A 20,000-nucleotide genomic window follows, 5' to 3' on the forward strand; every position below is an offset into this window, starting at 1 on the left:
ATGTCTGCACCACAGTTCCTGTTCGTTCCGTGCCTATGGCCGGATACGTATTGCACATCGGTATACCTGTCGCTACTCAGGCAACTCGTGTGCGTGGATTGGATCGAGAACATGGTGTGTGCCCCATGTTATAATTGATAGTCCATATCCACTTTATAGGTTAAAGTCATAAGTTGTGATTGCACAACCATTCTTCATAAGAGTTTAATCACTCTTCAACTAACTTTCGTTCTGGTGTCTTGGTATCAAATCGCGTAAGACACAAGATTCTACTGGCCAAATAGAATCTAGCACATTGGTTAACCTGGCGCCGCAGTCAACTCATGTGCTTGGATCGGATCGAGCTATTGAGTATTGGGCCTGCATACTCGCTCATCCGTATCCTTTGCGTACCGCCCCATGGCCCCGTCCTTAGAGTTAATGACTAGTAGGCTTAACTCTTTGTATGTCTGCACCACAGTTCCCGTTCGTTCCGTGCCGTGGCCGGATACGTATTGCACATCGGTATACCTGTCGCTACTCAGGCAACTCGTGTGCGTGGATTGGATCGAGCTCATGGGGTGTGTAGAGATTCCATGTTATAATTGCAAGTCCATATCCACTTTATAGGTTAAAGTCATAAGTTGTGATTGCACAACCATACTTCATAAGAGTTTAATAACTCTTCAACTAACTTTCGTTCTGGTGTCTTGGTATCAAATCGCATAAGACACAAGATTCTACTGGCCAAATAGAATCTAGCACATTGGTTAACCTGGCGCCGCAGTCAACTCATGTGCTTGGATCGGATCGAGCTATTGAGTATTGGGCCTGCATACTCGCTCATCCGTATCCTTTGCGTACCGCCCCATGGCCCCGTCCTTAGAGTTAATGACTAATAGGCTTAACTCTTTGTATGTCTGCACCACAGTTCCCGTTCGTTCCGTGCCGTGGCCGGATACGTATTGCACAACAGTAGATACCATCACCTGACGTATCTAACACACCACTATTGTAACTCGTCGTCGAAGGACCTTTCAAGTGCCTGATGGCCAGGGGAGCTCTTACACGGCACGGAGACACAGTGATGCTCGCCCATCACAGTGTACAACGATCGAGTTTGCTTAAGTGTCTGGGTACCTACACACCAGACACAATGCAATGGCCACGGATCCACACAAGGCACATCACATGCAGAAAGCTTCACCAGATTATGACACATACCACACTCTTGTAACTCGTCGTCGAAGGGGCGTTCAAAGTGCCTTACGGCTAGGGGAGATCTAGCACGGCACGGAGACACAGTGATGGTTGCCCATCAAAGTGTACAACGATCGAGTTTGCTTTCCGCGCAAGCGTTCTAAGTGTCTGGGTACCTACACACCAGACACAATGCAATGGCCACGGATCCACACAAGGCACATCACATGCAGAAAGCTTCACCAGATTCTGACACATACCACACTCTTGTAACTCGTCGTCGAAGGGGCGTTCAAAGTGCCTTACGGCTAGGGGGGATCTAGCACGGCACGGAGACACAGTGATGGTCACCCATCAAAGTGTACAACGATCGAGTTTGCTTTCCGCGCAAGCGTTCTAAGTGTCTGGGTATCTAAGCACCAGACACAATGCAATGGCCACGGATCCACACAAGGCACATCACATGCAGAAAGCTTCACCAGATTCTGACACATACCACACACATGCAACTCGTCGTCGAAGGGGCGTTCAAGTGCCTTACGGCTAGGGGAGATCTAGCTCGGCACGGGGACACAGTGATGGTCACCCATCAAAGTGTACAACGAACGAGTTGGCTTTCAACAAATTCTGACACATAGCAAGCGAGCGACCGAGCTACACCGAAGGCAGCCCATGGTTGGTCACTCGCGGACGATCATCAGTAATGATCCTTCCGCAGGTTCACCTACGGAAACCTTGTTACGACTTTTACTTCCTCTAAATCATCAAGTTCGGTCAACTTCAGCCATGCCAGCTGCAGCTCACGAAGGAACCGCGGAAGGTAAGCCTCCAGAAACCTCACTAAATAATCCATCGGTAGTAGCGACGGGCGGTGTGTACAAAGGGCAGGGACGTAATCAGCACTAGCTAATGACTAGTGCTTACTAGAAATTCCAGGTTCATGGGGACCGTTGCAGTCCCCAATCCCGACTAGATGGGCATTTTAGTGATTTCCCGTTCCTCTCGGAATGGGGGCGCCTATTGGCGAGAACACGCTGCGACCCACATTGTAGCACGCGTGCAGCCCAGAACATCTAAGGGCATCACGGACCTGTTATCGCTCATTCTCAGCTTGCTAAACACAAGTTGTCCCGCTAAGCAGGGCAAACGTAGCCGACGACCGCCCGTGAAGGCGCCGCCCGGCTGTAACGTCAGGTGCGCCCGGAGGCGCACTGCTGACAGCGTTCTAGTTAGCATGTTTGAGTCACGTTCGTTATCGGAATTAACCAGACAAATCATTCCACGAACTAAGAACGGCCATGCACCACTACCCTTAAATTTGAGAAAGAGCTATCAATCTGTCTTACCTCGATAAGTTTGGACCTGGTAAATTTTCCCGTGTTGAGTCAAATTAAGCCGCAAGCTCCACTTCTTGTGGTGCCCTTCCGTCAATTCCTTTAAGTTTCAACTTTGCAACCATACTTCCCCCGGAACCCGATTTTGGTTTCCCGGAAGCGACTGAGAGCACCGAATAGGGGTAGCGTCTCCCAATTGCTAATTGGCATCGTTTACGGTTAGAACTAGGGCGGTATCTAATCGCCTTCGATCCTCTAACTTTCGTTCTTGATTAAAGAAAGCATCCATGGCAAACGCTTTCGCTTCAGTTGGTCCTACGACGGTCTACGAATTTCACCTCTCGCGCCGTAATACCAATGCCCCCAACTACTTCTGTTAATCATTACCTCTAGGTTTCTGACAAACCAACGAAATCGTATAAACCGAGGTCATATTCCATTATTCCATGCAAGATTATTCTCGGCCAACGCCAACCCCACGGGGGGGCCGGACGCTTTGTCTTAGCCTGCTTTGAGCACTCTAATTTGTTCAAGGTAAATGTGAGTATCTTGAGCACCATGAGGAGCCCGTGCCGGAGTTAACCGGTAGCACGGTACTCGTTCACAGAGTAACGCCCAAGTACACCATTGTGAGTCGCAGCCGTGAGCGCGCGCACGAACGGCCCCGGCGTGTAACCGGGCGCCCGTGGCGGTCACGTGTCTGGACGGGCAATCAACTTCGAACGTTTTAACCGCAACAACTTTAATATACGCTAGTGGAGCTGGAATTACCGCGGCTGCTGGCACCAGACTTGCCCTCCACTTGATCCTTGTTGAAGGATTTATACTCAACTCATTCCAATTATGGACCATCGTTAGAGAGGTCCATATTGTTATTTCTCGTCACTACCTCCCCGTACTGGGATTGGGTAATTTACGCGCCTGCTGCCTTCCTTGGATGTGGTAGCCATTTCTCAGGCTCCCTCTCCGGAATCGAACCCTGATTCCCCGTTACCCGTCGCAACCATGGTAGTCCTCTACACTACCATCAATAGTTGATAGGGCAGACATTTGAAAGATCTGTCGTCAGTCGACAAGCGACCATACGATCTGCGTCCTTATCCAGACTTCAACTCAAGCCGCCCGGAGGCGATTGGTTTAACTAATAAGTGCACCAGTTCAGCTACCCGCGAGGGCAACAGTCCCGGCATGTTGCATGTATTAGCTCTGGATTTTCCACAGTTATCCAAGTAACTAGTGGTAGGATGATCTTGTGAATTATAGCTGTTATACTGAGCCTTATGCGGTTTCACATTCATTTATGTTTGTACTTAGACATGCATGGCTTAACCTTTGAGACAAGCGTATATTACTGGTAGGATCAACCAGAATTCGTTCCACTACAGACACACACTCGCTTAGTGGGAAATAAATTTCCACACAACTCTCTCTCTCTAGAACCATATGGAATGGCTCTTTGGTGTTGGGTAAGGCACCAATTTGTTGGGGTGTAACGGTCACCACCAACTTTAAGTTTGTTAGGGCACAACGGAAACCACTAACTAAACTTTAGGAAACTAAATTTCCTCACACATTATCTCTCACCATATTAGCACTAGGTGCTATCCACGATTGTACAACGTTTCAACTCTTGAATCGACCGTAGGGCCGCGGAATTGCTTCCGGGCCCCTATTCTCGCTATTAATTGTTCATCTCTTTCAATACATCGAGTTCGTTCCATTGGGTAGTTCGCATGGCGAACGTTTTGATGCAGCCCCCTGGGGGACCACGGCACTTTACACCGGGTATGGTGTATGCGCAACCTACAGATAACAATAAACCCCTTATGCGTGTGTAAACCGATGTTGGGCTGCTCAACATCTTTCATGGTTACATCACTTGCACCAGAACCCACGGTGCCGATTTGGTAATATGTTGTACATTTACTCTCAAGATGTACGCTTCGGCCCCTTATTCAGGGGCTCAAGCTATTACCAGCAAGAACAATCCTCATCCAGACTTGAACTCGAAACACCCGCAGGCGAACGGTTTAACTAATAAGTGCACCAGTCTTGAATCCATGCGTCGGTGGAAACAATGCCGGCGTGTTGCATGTATTAGCTCTGAACTTAGCGAGTGATTGCCTTGCAGCTGTCATACTGAGCGTAGAGCGTGATTATCGCTCACTTGAACCATGTTGAATGGCTCTTTGGTGTAGGGTAAGGCACCAATTTGTTGGGGCGTAACGGTCACCACCAACTTAAGACTTGCTTATAGGTATTTCAACGTTTTCAACTCTTAAATCGACCGTGTTTCATTATCATCTCTTCTTCTTATTAAATGCATCGAGTTCGTTCCATTGGGTAGTTCGCGTGGCGAACGGTTTGATGCAGCCCCCCGGGGGGGACCACGGCACTTTACACCGGGCATGGTGTATGCGCAACCTACAGATCACCAATATATTTGTGATCGATAATGCACACTTCTTACACGACTGACCAGTCGACAGCGCTGCCTTCCTATTATGCGTGTGTAAACCGATGTTGGGCTGCTCAACATCTTTCACGGTTACATCACTTGCACCCGAACCCATGGTGCCGATTTGGTAATATGTTGTACATGGTCTCAAGATGTACGCTTCGACCCCTTAAGGGCTCAAGCTATTACCAGCAAGATCAATCCTCATCCAGACTTTAACTCGAAACACCCGGAGGCGAACGGTTTAACTAATAAGTGCACCAGTCTTGAATCCATGCGTCGGTGGAAACAATGCCGGCATGTTGCATGTATTAGCTCTGAACTTAGCGAGTGATTGCCTTGCAGCTGTCGAACTGAGCGTAGAGCGTGATTATCGCTCACTTGAAAGGGTCAAGCCCTTTCGAGTCGTCCGGTTTTTACGCCAGACGACTCGGTTCACCATCTTTCGGGATACAAGTTGACTAAGTGGTACCACTACACTTATCAACTTTCGATTTGGTAATCCTCATCCAGCTTCCTTTCTGGAGGTCCCGAGGATTACCAATTGGGCTGTCATACTGAGCTCATATATTGGAGATCGATAATGCACACTTCTTACACGACTGACCAGTCGACAGCGCTGCCTTCCTATTATGCGTGTGTAAACCGATGTTGGGCTGCTCAACATCTTTCACGGTTACATCACTTGCACCAGAACCCACGGTGCCGATTTGGTAATATGTTGTACATTTACTCAAGATGTACGCTTCGGCCCCTTATTCAGGGGCTCAAGCTATTACCAGCAAGAACAATCCTCATCCAGACTTGAACTCGAAACACCCGGAGGCGAACGGTTTAACTAATAAGTGCACCAGTCTTGAATCCATGCGTCGGTGGAAACAATGCCGGCGTGTTGCATGTATTAGCTCTGAACTTAGCGAGTGATTGCCTTGCAGCTGTCATACTGAGCGTAGAGCGTGATTATCGCTCACTTGAACCATGTTGAATGGCTCTTTGGTGTAGGGTAAGGCACCAATTTGTTGGGGCGTAACGGTCACCACCAACTTAAGACTTGCTTATAGGTATTTCAACGTTTTCAACTCTTAAATCGACCGTGTTTCATTATCATCTCTTCTTCTTATTAAATGCATAGAGTTCGTTCCATTGGGTAGTTCGCGTGGCGAACGGTTTGATGCAGCCCCCCGGGGGGGACCACGGCACTTTACACCGGGCATGGTGTATGCGCAACCTACAGATCACCAATATATTTGTGATCGATAATGCACACTTCTTACACGACTGACCAGTCGACAGCGCTGCCTTCCTATTATGCGTGTGTAAACCGATGTTGGGCTGCTCAACATCTTTCACGGTTACATCACTTGCACCCGAACCCATGGTGCCGATTTGGTAATATGTTGTACATGGTCTCAAGATGTACGCTTCGACCCCTTATTCAGGGGCTCAAGCTATTACCAGCAAGAACAATCCTCATCCAGACTTGAACTCGAAACACCCGGAGGCGAACGGTTTAACTAATAAGTGCACCAGTCTTGAATCCATGCGTCGGTGGAAACAATGCCGGCATGTTGCATGTATTAGCTCTGAACATAGCGAGTGATTGCCTTGTAGCTGTCGAACTGAGCGTAGAATGTGATTATCGCTCACTTGAAAGGGTCAAGCCCTTTCGAGTCGTCCGGTTTTTACGCCAGACGACTCGGTTCACCATCTTTCGGGAAGGGACCGTCTCGGTCGCAAGCTGCTCCGGTCCCTAAACAACCTGCGACAAATGATAGGAAATGCCGACATCAACACGTGTTCAGTTTGGTTTATCGCTCATAGGTCTTTTTGACCATCGATCCCTGATTATAACTCTCAATTAAACAGTCAGGAGAGTAAGGCATGCCCATCGATATCTCATCGACAGGCGATACCGCAAGAACGGCCAACGACACATCAGGTGATCGATTATTGCTACGACTTTTGCTTAATCGTTTCCACTCCTTAGAGAAAGAAACCCCCGGGGACCGTCTCGGTCGCAAGCTGCTCCGGTCCCTAAACAACCTGCGACAAATGATAGGAAATGCCGACATCAATACGTGTTCAGTTTGGTTTATCGCTCATTGGTCTGTTTGACCATCGATCCCTGATTAAACTCTCAGTAATCCAGTCGGGAGAGTAAGGCATGCCCATCGATATCTCATCGACAGGCGATACCGCTTGAACGGCCAACGACACATCAGAGGATCGTATCTTGCTACAACTTTTGCTTAATCGTTTCTTCTCCTTGGAGAAAGAAACCCCCGGGGACCGTCTCGGCCGCAAGCTGCTCCGGTCCCTAAACAACCTGCGGCATCAAATGATAGGAAAAGCCGACATCAATACGTGTTCAGTTTGGTTTATCGCTCATTGGTCTTGTTTGACCATCGATCCCTGATTAATACTCTCAATTAGAAGGTCGGTAGAGTAAGGCATGCCCATCGATATCTCATCGACAGGCGATACCGCATGAACGGCCAACGACACATCAGAGGATCGTATCTTGCTACAACTCTTGCTTAATAGTTTCCACTCCTTGGAGAACGAAACCCCCGGGGACCGTCTCGGCCGCAAGTTGCTCCGGTCCCTAAACAACCTGCGGCATCAAATGATAGGAAAAGCCGACATCAATACGTGTTCAGTTTGGTTTATCGCTCATAGGTCTGTTTGACCATCGATCCTAGAATTCAACTTTCGAGTAAGGCATGCCCGTCGATATCTCATCGATAGGCGATACCGGTAGAACGGCCAACGACACACATCTAGGATCGCATTTACTCTTCCTTGGATGGATAACCAATACCCTAGGACCGTTTCATCGCGAGCTGCTCCGGTCCTCAAACAACTCGCGAACCACCGATAGGATGATATTAGGAATGGCCGACTTTCATCCTTTAACTCTCAGTTCTGCTTACCAAAACATAGGTACTTGGACCTTAAAGACCACTATATGTTCCCCGATCGGGGGCAATCGGAACGTCTATCCATCATCAACATCGTTTCACTCATTCCGAACCACCAAATTGGACAGACAGTACCATATTCACCAACCGATTGCTTCAACTTCGCAAACTGTATGGTAAGTTCTACTAATTTCACATCTTACCATCGACTAATAGTGCATAAATCCACTTGGAAATCACTTTTCCTTGGTCCTCGGACCTTCTACGACAACGTCCAACAAATATCCGAAGTCGTTTCCCAACTTAGACCAAGCATTTCGTATCTTTACTTCTAATCGATTTTTTCTCTCATAATTGACGATCAAAATCTAAAAACCACATTTTGAGCCAGAAGCAGTCGTCCGATCGTCCTGGGGGTAGTCTCAATCGATTTAGAAGGGCCCAATTCATAAAGATACGTACTCAGTCAAATTCATGCTTCTGGCTCACCTACCCCCTATATAGAAAACGAAAGCGTACAGGCGTGGAAAACGTGCCATTTTTCTCCATCACGGACTTTTTTTTTCTCGTTGCACCGACTCTAGTAAAAAAGTGAAATTTTTTACTAGTTACCAACTTTTGCAAATTATCATCGGATATCACTTTTCATGGTCTATAGTAAGTTCTTATCACGTTTTAGTAGTTTTTGAAAAAAAAATTTTTTTGAACTTTTCAAAATTTTTCAAAACAAAGTTTTTGTAGGCGGTTTTGTGTATGGAGGGTTACTAGTCTCGGGGTCACTGTTTGACCAAAAAACCACTATATATCATTCGAAAGGTAATTTCAAGGGCTACAAAAAATTGTTCTACGGCACCCCCCTCCGACGTCTAGTATTCGAGTTATTGGCCAAAAACCATCACTTGAGCGATTTTTCGTTCAGGGTACCCGACTCTAGTAAAAAAGTGAAATTTTTCTCGATTGACCAAGTGTTGCAAATGACCATCGGATTTCACTTTTTATGGTCTATAGTGAGTTCTGATCACGATTTGGTACTTTTTGAAAAAATTTTTTTGACGCACTTTTCAAAATTTTGCAAAACCAAAACTTTTTAGGCGGTTTTGTGTATGGAGGGTTACTAGTCTCGGGGTCACTGTTTGACCAAAAAACCACTATATATCATTCGAAAGGTAATTTCAAGGGCTACAAAAAATTGTTCTACGGCACCCCCCTCCGACGTCTAGTATTCGAGTTATTGGCCAAAAACCGCAACTATAGCGGTTTTTCGTACAGGGTACCCGACTCTAGTAAAATGATGCGATTTTTACTAGTCTAGGAACTTTTTGGTCAAAAAATCAAGTATATGTCATTCGATAGATAATTTCAAGGGCTACCAAAAATTGTTCCACGACACCCCCCTGCGACGTCTAGTATTCGAGTTATTAGCCAAAAACCGCAACTTAAGCGGTTTTTCGTCCAGGGTACCCGACTCTAGTAAAATGATGCGATTTTTACTAGTCTAGGGAACTTTTTGGCCAAAAATCAAGTATATGTCATTCGATAGATAATTTCAAGGGCTACCAAAAATTGTTCCATGACACCCCCCTGCGACGTATAGTATTAGAGTTATTAGCCAAAAACCGCAACTATAGCGGTTTTTCGTCCAGGGTACCCGACTCTAGTAAAATGATGCGATTTTTACTAGTCTAGGGAACTTTTTGGCCAAAAATCAAGTATATGTCATTCGATAGATAATTTCAAGGGCTACCAAAAATTGTTCCACGACACCCCCCTCCGACGTCTAGTATTCGAGTTATTAGCCAAAAACCGCAACTATAGCGATTTTTCGTCCAGGGTACCCGACTCTAGTAAAATGATGCGATTTTTACTAGTCTAGGGAACTTTTTGGCCAAAAATCAAGTATATGTCATTCGATAGATAATTTCAAGGGCTACCAAAAATTGTTCCACGACACCCCCCTGCGACGTCTAGTATTCGAGTTATGGGCCAAAAACCATTCATACTTGAGCATTTTGCTCATTTTGCCTGTACGGGTACCGGGGACTAGTAAAATCAGGCCAATTTTACTAGAGTAGGGGTCCTTTTTGGTCAAAAAAACAACTTTTGCTCGTTCGATAGGGAATCGATAGGGCAACAAAAAATCGTTCTACGACCCCCCCTTCCGATGTCTAGTATTCGAGTTATGGGCCAAAAACAGTTTATAGCTAATTTTTCACTCGATTTTTCACCAAGTATCGCACATTACTCCGGTTCTATACATTGGATCGTCAATCTTTAAGATTTTATGGGTAGTTCCAACTGTTTGCTACATTTCATCCATACATCACCAACCGATTCAATGTCTGTGCTAGAAGTTATTAGAGGAATAAAAAAATTTACCCTTGGCTTTGGACCGTACAATTTTACCCATTTTTGGCCCATATTTGCCCCATAGCTCCGCCGGTATCCAAGATATGGCCACACTTTCTTCTGGCCATGGGTAGATGGCACTTGTGGCTAGATTTCTTCCATGCACCACTAATCGCTACCATGTCTGTGGCCGGAGCTATTCACGAAAGCGCCTCGCGCACTTGGTCGGATTTTTGGTCCAACTTCACCATTTTTGGCCCATATTTGCCCCATAGCTCCGCCGGTATCCAAGATAGCGCCACACTTTCTTCTGGCCATGGGTAGATGGCACTTGTGGCTAGATTTCTTCCATGCACCACTAATCGCTACCATGTCTCTGGCCGGAGCTATTCGACGAACAACCATCGCATTTACCTAGGTACTTTTTCGGATTTTTGGTCCAACTTGCACCATTTTTGGCCCATATTTGCCCCATAGCTCCGCCGGTATCCAAGATATGGCCACACTTTCTTCTGGCCATGGGTAGATGGCACTTGTGGCTAGATTTCTTCCATGCACCACTAATCGCTACCATGTCTCTGGCCGGAGCTATTCGACGAACAACCATCGCATTTACCTAGGTACTTTTTCGGATTTTTGGTCCAACTTGCACCATTTTTGGCCCATATTTGCCCCATAGCTCCGCCGGTATCCAAGATATGGCCACACTTTCTTCTGGCCATGGGTAGATGGCACTTGTGGCTAGATTTCTTCCATGCACCACTAATCGCTACCATGTCTGTGGCCGGAGCTATTCACGAAAGCGCCTCGCGCACTTGGTCGGATTTTTGGTCCACCTGGCACCATTGTTGGCCCGTATTTGCCCCATAGCTCCGCCGGTATCCAAGATATGGCCACACTTTCTTCTGGCCATGGGTAGATGGCACTTGTGGCTAGATTTCTTCCATGCACCACTAATCGCTACCATGTCTGTGGCCGGAGCTATTCGACGAACAACCATCGCATTTACCTAGGTACTTTTTCGGATTTTTGGTCCAACTTGCACCATTTTTGGCCCATATTTGCCCCATAGCTCCGCCGGTATCCAAGATATGGCCACACTTTCTTCTGGCCATGGGTAGATGGCACTTGTGGCTAGATTTCTTCCATGCACCACTAATCGCTACCATGTCTGTGGCCGGAGCTATTCGACGAACAACCATCGCATTTACCTAGGTACTTTTTCGGATTTTTGGTCCAACTTGCACCATTTTTGGCCCATATTTGCCCCATAGCTCCGCCGGTATCCAAGATATGGCCACACTTTCTTCTGGCCATGGGTAGATGGCACTTGTGGCTAGATTTCTTCCATGCACCACTAATCGCTACCATGTCTGTGGCCGGAGCTATTCACGAAAGCGCCTCGCGCACTTGGTCGGATTTTTGGTCCACCTGGCACCATTGTTGGCCCGTATTTGCCCCATAGCTCCGCCGGTATCCAAGATATGGCCACACTTTGTTCTGGCCATGGGTAGATGGCACTTGTGGCTAGATTTCTTCCATGCACCACTAATCGCTACCATGTCTGTGGCCGGAGCTATTCACGAAAGCGCCTCGCGCACTTGGTCGGATTTTTGGTCCAACTTGCACCATTTTTGGCCCATATTTGCCCCATAGCTCCGCCGGTATCCAAGATATGGCCACACTTTCTTCTGGCCATGGGTAGATGGCACTTGTGGCTAGATTTCTTCCATGCACCACTAATCGCTACCATGTCTCTGGCCGGAGCTATTCGACGAACAACCATCGCATTTACCTAGGTACTTTTTCGGATTTTTGGTCCAACTTGCACCATTTTTGGCCCATATTTGCCCCATAGCTCCGCCGGTATCCAAGATATGGCCACACTTTCTTCTGGCCATGGGTAGATGGCACTTGTGGCTAGATTTCTTCCATGCACCACTAATCGCTACCATGTCTCTGGCCGGAGCTATTCGACGAACAACCATCGCATTTACCTAGGTACTTTTTCGGATTTTTGGTCCAACTTGCACCATTTTTGGCCCATATTTGCCCCATAGCTCCGCCGGTATCCAAGATATGGCCACACTTTCTTCTGGCCATGGGTAGATGGCACTTGTGGCTAGATTTCTTCCATGCACCACTAATCGCTACCATGTCTGTGGCCGGAGCTATTCACGAAAGCGCCTCGCGCACTTGGTCGGATTTTTGGTCCACCTGGCACCATTGTTGGCCCGTATTTGCCCCATAGCTCCGCCGGTATCCAAGATATGGCCACACTTTCTTCTGGCCATGGGTAGATGGCACTTGTGGCTAGATTTCTTCCATGCACCACTAATCGCTACCATGTCTGTGGCCGGAGCTATTCGACGAACAACCATCGCATTTACCTAGGTACTTTTTCGGATTTTTGGTCCAACTTGCACCATTTTTGGCCCATATTTGCCCCATAGCTCCGCCGGTATCCAAGATATGGCCACACTTTCTTCTGGCCATGGCTAGATGGCACTTGTGGCTAGATTTCTTCCATGCACCACTAATCGCTACCATGTCTGTGGCCGGAGCTATTCACGAAAGCGCCTCGCGCACTTGGTCGGATTTTTGGTCCAACTTCACCATTTTTGGCCCATATTTGCCCCATAGCTCCGCCGGTATCCAAGATAGCGCCACACTTTCTTCTGGCCATGGGTAGATGGCACTTGTGGCTAGATTTCTTCCATGCACCACTAATCGCTACCATGTCTGTGGCCGGAGCTATTCGACGAACAACCATCGCATTTACCTAGGTACTTTTTCGGATTTTTGGTCCAACTTGCACCATTTTTGGCCCATATTTGCCCCATAGCTCCGCCGGTATCCAAGATATGGCCACACTTTCTTCTGGCCATGGGTAGATGGCACTTGTGGCTAGATTTCTTCCATGCACCACTAATCGCTACCATGTCTGTGGCCGGAGCTATTCACGAAAGCGCCTCGCGCACTTGGTCGGATTGTTGGTCCAACTTGCACCATTTTTGGCCCATATTTGCCCCATAGCTCCGCCGGTATCCAAGATAGCGCCACACTTTCTTCTGGCCATGGGTAGATGGCACTTGTGGCTAGATTTCTTCCATGCACCACTAATCGCTACCATGTCTCTGGCCGGAGCTATTCACGAAAGCGCCTCGCGCACTTGGTCGGATTTTTGGTCCAACTTGCACCATTTTTGGCCCATATTTGCCCCATAGCTCCGCCGGTATCCAAGATATGGCCACACTTTCTTCTGGCCATGGGTAGATGGCACTTGTGGCTAGATTTCTTCCATGCACCACTAATCGCTACCATGTCTGTGGCCGGAGCTATTCACGAAAGCGCCTCGCGCACTTGGTCGGATTTTTGGTCCACCTGGCACCATTGTTGGCCCGTATTTGCCCCATAGCTCCGCCGGTATCCAAGATATGGCCACACTTTCTTCTGGCCATGGGTAGATGGCACTTGTGGCTAGATTTCTTCCATGCACTACTAATCGCTACCATGTCTCTGGCCGGAGCTATTCACGAAAGCGCCTCGCGCACTTGGTCGGATTTTTGGTCCAACTTGCACCATTTTTGGCCCATATTTGCCCCATAGCTCCGCCGGTATCCAAGATATGGCCACACTTTCTTCTGGCCATGGGTAGATGGCACTTGTGGCTAGATTTCTTCCATGCACCACTAATCGCTACCATGTCTGTGGCCGGAGCTATTCACGAAAGCGCCTCGCGCACTTGGTCGGATTTTTGGTCCAACTTGCACCATTTTTGGCCCATATTTGCCCCATAGCTCCGCCGGTATCCAAGATATGGCCACACTTTCTTCTGGCCATGGGTAGATGGCACTTGTGGCTAGATTTCTTCCATGCACCACTAATCGCTACCATGTCTGTGGCCGGAGCTATTCACGAAAGCGCATCGCGCACTTGGTCGGATTTTTGGTCCACCTGGCACCATTTTTGGCCCGTATTTGCCCCATAGCTCCGCCGGTATCCAAGATATGGCCACACTTTCTTCTGGCCATGGGTAGATGGCACTTGTGGCTAGATTTCTTCCATGCACCACTAATCGCTACCATGTCTGTGGCCGGAGCTATTCGACGAACAACCATCGCATTCACCTTCTCGTTGCACTTCTTCGGGAATTTGGTGCAACCAAGTTTTCACTATAACTTGGTCATTTTCCGTCCATCGGACATGCGGTTTTGGGTGTCGATACTTGACACCGCGCGCTACAATATGTTCCTCCACGACCATGTGGTCCGATGCTTCCAACAGGAGCTATTCGAGGAGTACCGATTTTTCACCATTAAAAATGCTCAATTTTGCACCAACTTTTGCCTATAACTCAGGCTGTATCGATCGGATCTTCAATCTTGAAAAAGTTTTGGATAGGTGGCACCAAATGCTACATTTCGTTCTTCCACGTCAACTTTGTCCGATGTCTAGCAAAAAAGTTATTCGCGAACCAAGTCCAGAACCCATGCAATGGCTGCCCACATTGCATACATCACGGCGGTTAACTCTCGTTACTCTATACCGTGGACTTGGTACTTTTTCAGGCATTCGTTGCTACTTCTCGGTTCATGATATTCGTTTACGGTCTTCACTAGGGCATTTGGTGCTCCTTATCGGTTCATGATATTCGTTTACGGTCTTCACTAGGGCATTTGGTGCTCCTTATCGGTTCATGATATTCGTTTACGGTCTTCACTAGGGCATTTGGTGCTCCTTATCGGTTCATGATATTCGTTTACGGTCTTCACTAGGGCATTTGGTAATGGGCTTCCCACTTTCTACTGATCGATCCATACTCACTTGCGTGCACCTAGCCTAGGAAGGTTTCCTATGGCTTCCCATCTTTCTACTGATCGATCCATACTCACTTGCGTGCACCTAGCCTAGGAAGGTTTCCTTGGGCTTCCCATCTTTCTACTGATCGATCCATACTCACTTGCGTGCACCTAGCCTAGGAAGGTTTCCTATGGCTTCCCATCTTTCTACTGATCGATCCATACTCACTTGCGTGCACCTAGCCTAGGAAGGTTTCCTTGGGCTTCCCATCTTTCTACTGATCGATCCATACTCACTTGCGTGCACCTAGCCTAGGAAGGTTTCCTATGGCTTCCCATCTTTCTACTGATCGATCCATACTCACTTGCGTGCACCTAGCCTAGGAAGGTTTCCTATGGCTTCCCATCTTTCTACTGATCGATCCATACTCACTTGCGTGCACCTAGCCTAGGAAGGTTTCCTTGGGCTTCCCATCTTTCTACTGATCGATCCATACTCACTTGCGTGCACCTAGCCTAGGAAGGTTTCCTTGGGCTTCCCATCTTTCTACTGATCGATCCATACTCACTTGCGTGCACCTAGCCTAGGAAGGTTTCCTATGGCTTCCCATCTTTCTACTGATCGATCCATACTCACTTGCGTGCACCTAGCCTAGGAAGGTTTCCTTGGGCTTCCCATCTTTCTACTGATCGATCCATACTCACTTGCGTGCACCTAGCCTAGGAAGGTTTCCTATGGCTTCCCATCTTTCTACTGATCGATCCATACTCACTTGCGTGCACCTAGCCTAGGAAGGTTTCCTATGGCTTCCCATCTTTCTACTGATCGATCCATACTCACTTGCGTGCACCTAGCCTAGGAAGGTTTCCTATGGCTTCCCATCTTTCTACTGATCGATCCATACTCACTTGCGTGCACCTAGCCTAGGAAGGTTTCCTATGGCTTCCCATCTTTCTACTGATCGATCCATACTCACTTGCGTGCACCTAGCCTAGGAAGGTTTCCTTGGGCTTCCCATCTTTCTACTGATCGATCCATACTCACTTGCGTGCACCTAGCCTAGGAAGGTTTCCTTGGGCTTCCCATCTTTCTACTGATCGATCCATACTCACTTGCGTGCACCTAGCCTAGGAAGGTTTCCTATGGCTTCCCATCTTTCTACTGATCGATCCATACTCACTTGCGTGCACCTAGCCTAGGAAGGTTTCCTTGGGCTTCCCATCTTTCTACTGATCGATCCATACTCACTTGCGTGCACCTAGCCTAGGAAGGTTTCCTATGGCTTCCCATCTTTCTACTGATCGATCCATACTCACTTGCGTGCACCTAGCCTAGGAAGGTTTCCTATGGCTTCCCATCTTTCTACTGATCGATCCATACTCACTTGCGTGCACCTAGCCTAGGAAGGTTTCCTATGGCTTCCCATCTTTCTACTGATCGATCCATACTCACTTGCGTGCACCTAGCCTAGGAAGGTTTCCTATGGCTTCCCATCTTTCTACTGATCGATCCATACTCACTTGCGTGCACCTAGCCTAGGAAGGTTTCCTATGGCTTCCCATCTTTCTACTGATCGATCCATACTCACTTGCGTGCACCTAGCCTAGGAAGGTTTCCTATGGCTTCCCATCTTTCTACTGATCGATCCATACTCACTTGCGTGCACCTAGCCTAGGAAGGTTTCCTTGGGCTTCCCATCTTTCTACTGATCGATCCATACTCACTTGCGTGCACCTAGCCTAGGAAGGTTTCCTTGGGCTTCCCACTTTCTACTGATCGATCCATACTCACTTGCGTGCACCTAGCCTAGGAAGGTTTCCTATGGCTTCCCATCTTTCTACTGATCGATCCATACTCACTTGCGTGCACCTAGCCTAGGAAGGTTTCCTATGGCTTCCCATCTTTCTACTGATCGATCCATACTCACTTGCGTGCACCTAGCCTAGGAAGGTTTCCTATGGCTTCCCATCTTTCTACTGATCGATCCATACTCACTTGCGTGTACCTAGCCTAGGAAGGTTTCCTATGGCTTCCCATCTTTCTACTGATCGATCCATACTCACTTGCGTGCACCTAGCCTAGGAAGGTTTCCTATGGCTTCCCATCTTTCTACTGATCGATCCATACTCACTTGCGTGCACCTAGCCTAGGAAGGTTTCCTATGGCTTCCCATCTTTCTACTGATCGATCCATACTCACTTGCGTGCACCTAGCCTAGGAAGGTTTCCTATGGCTTCCCATCTTTCTACTGATCGATCCATACTCACTTGCGTGCACCTAGCCTAGGAAGGTTTCCTATGGCTTCCCATCTTTCTACTGATCGATCCATACTCACTTGCGTGCACCTAGCCTAGGAAGGTTTCCCTTTGGTACCGACTTCCATCTACGCACTCGATATAACCTAGGTACTTGGTACCGATGATGGTTAACACTCAAGCATTTCTTGCATCCTGCGTGCAAGGTACCAATTTTCACTTCTCAGGTGCGTTTATGAGCCCGCATTAATCCAATATCGCTCTGATGGCCTTTCTTATTATTTCATCCGATAGCCCTTGCCAAAAGCTACCAAAAGTTCCTCCACGGCCATGTGCTCCGACGCTTAGTTTAGGAAATATTCGAAAAAATTCATCTTAGGAAAAATTTTCTTATTGGAAAATCACCTTAAATCGATGGCCATTTTTTGGGCAAAAACTTTAACGTCTTCCCGACTTTGCGGGAATTGCGAATTTTAGGCACCCAGAGAAAATCTTTTACTTTAAGGGGGCGGCCGCGAAGTTGCCCAAAGTCTCGGACACAAAAATTCTCAAGTTCCCCACTCTAGTAAAGCGCCCTATGAGTATCTCCTGGCCCGCGAGCTCTGCGAGCGGGCCAGCTTCGGCGATTTTTGCCTTTTCGCCTAGGCGGTTCTTCTACGAAATTGGTCCACAGCTTTTGCTCAGAAAGCTAGCATTTGTTGCAACAGTTAGGTACTTGGTACCACATTTTGGTATCCATTTGGGCATTTGTGGCAACTACTCGGTACTTTGGCCCACATTTCGCTCTACTCGGGCTTCTATGGTGGTACTTGTCGGTACTTCTGGCCAACTTAGGCCAATTGGGTGCAACTTGTGGGTACTCTGTGGGTACTTTAGGGCGTATTGTGTCTTTCGGGTGAACCTTCGCTATACTTCATGGGTACTGATGGCCAACTTAGGAACATTCAGTGCAACCTTTGGGCCTAAGGAAATTTGTCCAACTCTTTGGACTTAGAAAATTTTCTGGACTTAGAAAATTTTCTGGACTTGTAAAAATTTTCAAATGTTCAATTTGGCCCACATTTCGCTCTACTCGGGCCTCTATGGTGCTACTTGGCGGTACTTTTGGCCAACTTAGGCCAATTGGGTGCTCTTTGTGGGTACTCTATCGGTACTTTTGGCCAACTTAGGCCAATGGGGTGCTATATGTGGGTGCTCTATCGGTACTTTTGGCCATGTTAGGCCCATTCGGTGCTATTTGTGGGTACTCTATCGGTACTTTTGGCCATGTTAGGCCCATTCGGTGCTATTTGTGGGTACTCTATCAGTACTTTTGGCCAACTTAGGCCAACTCAGTGCTACTTGTGGGTACTCTATCGGTACTTTTGGCCAACTTAGGCCAACGCGGTGCTATTTGTGGGTACTCTATCGGTACTTTTGGCCAACTTAGGCCCATTCGGTGCTATTTGTGGGTACTCTATCGGTACTTTTGGCCAACATAGGCCAATTGGGTGCTACTTGTGGGTGCTCTATCGGTACTTTTGGCCAACTTAGGCCAACTGGGTGCTATTTGTGGGTACTCTATCGGTACTTTTGGCCAACATAGGCCAATTGGGTGCTACTTTTGGGTGCTCTATCGGTACTTTTGGCCAACTTAGGCCAACTGGGTGCTATTTGTGGGTACTCTATCGGTACTTTTGGCCAACTTAGGCCAACTCAGTGCTTCTTGTGGGTACTCTATCGGTACTTTTGGCCAACTTAGGCCCATTCGGTGCTATTTGTGGGTACTCTATCGGTACTTTTGGCCAACTTAGGCCAACTCAGTGCTACTTGTGGGTACTCTATCGGTACTTTTGGCCAACTTAGGCCAACGCGGTGCTATTTGTGGGTACTCTATCGGTACTTTGGGACATATTATGTCCTTCGGGTGAACCTTCTCGATACCTCATGGGTACTTGTGGCCAACTTAGGAAAATTCAGTGCAACCTATGGGCCTTTGGAAATTGTTCCAACACTTTGGACTTAGAAAATTTTCTGGACTTAGAAAATTTTTTGGACTTAGAAAAATTTTCAACTTCTGTATCTTCTTCATCATGTTCCATTTTGTGGGACTTAGAAAATTTTCTGGACTTAGAAAATTTTTTGGACTTAGGAAATTTTTCAACACTTGTAAAATTTTTGTTCCTTCTTTGAAGAAGAATACTTTCCACTATTAGCTTCTTTCTCTTTTTCTTCTTAGTTGTCTTCTTATTTTCGGTCCGAGAGCGCCGACACTTGTAAAATTATCTAAGTCCGAAGACTTTTGGAATGAACCAAAAGTCAACGAACACAATACATCAACCCTATCAACATCAAGTGGCAACCCGAAGGAAGCGCAGCGGCCAGCCCATGTACAACGCGAAGTTGTAGCATGCAACCAACCAACCGCTAACCTCCAACGGCACTCAATGTATTCGTTACACATGGGCGCACCTGCACCACACTGTCGTGACCATCCAACGAGCCGTCGGTTCGGTCGTGTGTTACAAGCACCCCATCACATAGGCATAGAGTCACCACACAGTGTTCTTCAACACTCTCGTCACATGGTGCAAGTCACGGTACGCACCACCAATGTGCACTGGTTGGCCAATTCCAGCACACACGGGGCGCGCACGCGCAAGCACTAACCACCAAGCATGGGTCGCCTGAGAGGATCGATGCGAACGCATCTCTACAACTTGAA

General features: G+C 47.5%; 1 non-coding gene across 1 annotated transcript in view; it reads right to left on the minus strand.

Moving 5' to 3' along the window:
* Positions 1 to 19,939: 19,939 nt before the first annotated feature.
* The window catches only part of LOC125772843 (large subunit ribosomal RNA), a 4,181-nt gene continuing 4,120 nt past the window's right edge, over positions 19,940 to 20,000 (minus strand). Inside the window, exon 1 of the ribosomal RNA XR_007419696.1 lies at positions 19,940 to 20,000. This exon is cut by the window's right edge and continues 4,120 nt beyond it. This is a non-coding gene — a ribosomal RNA (large subunit ribosomal RNA).

Source organism: Anopheles funestus, assembly GCF_943734845.2.
Source record: "Anopheles funestus chromosome X unlocalized genomic scaffold, idAnoFuneDA-416_04 X_unloc_123, whole genome shotgun sequence".
NCBI classification, from domain to species: Eukaryota; Metazoa; Arthropoda; class Insecta; order Diptera; family Culicidae; genus Anopheles; species Anopheles funestus.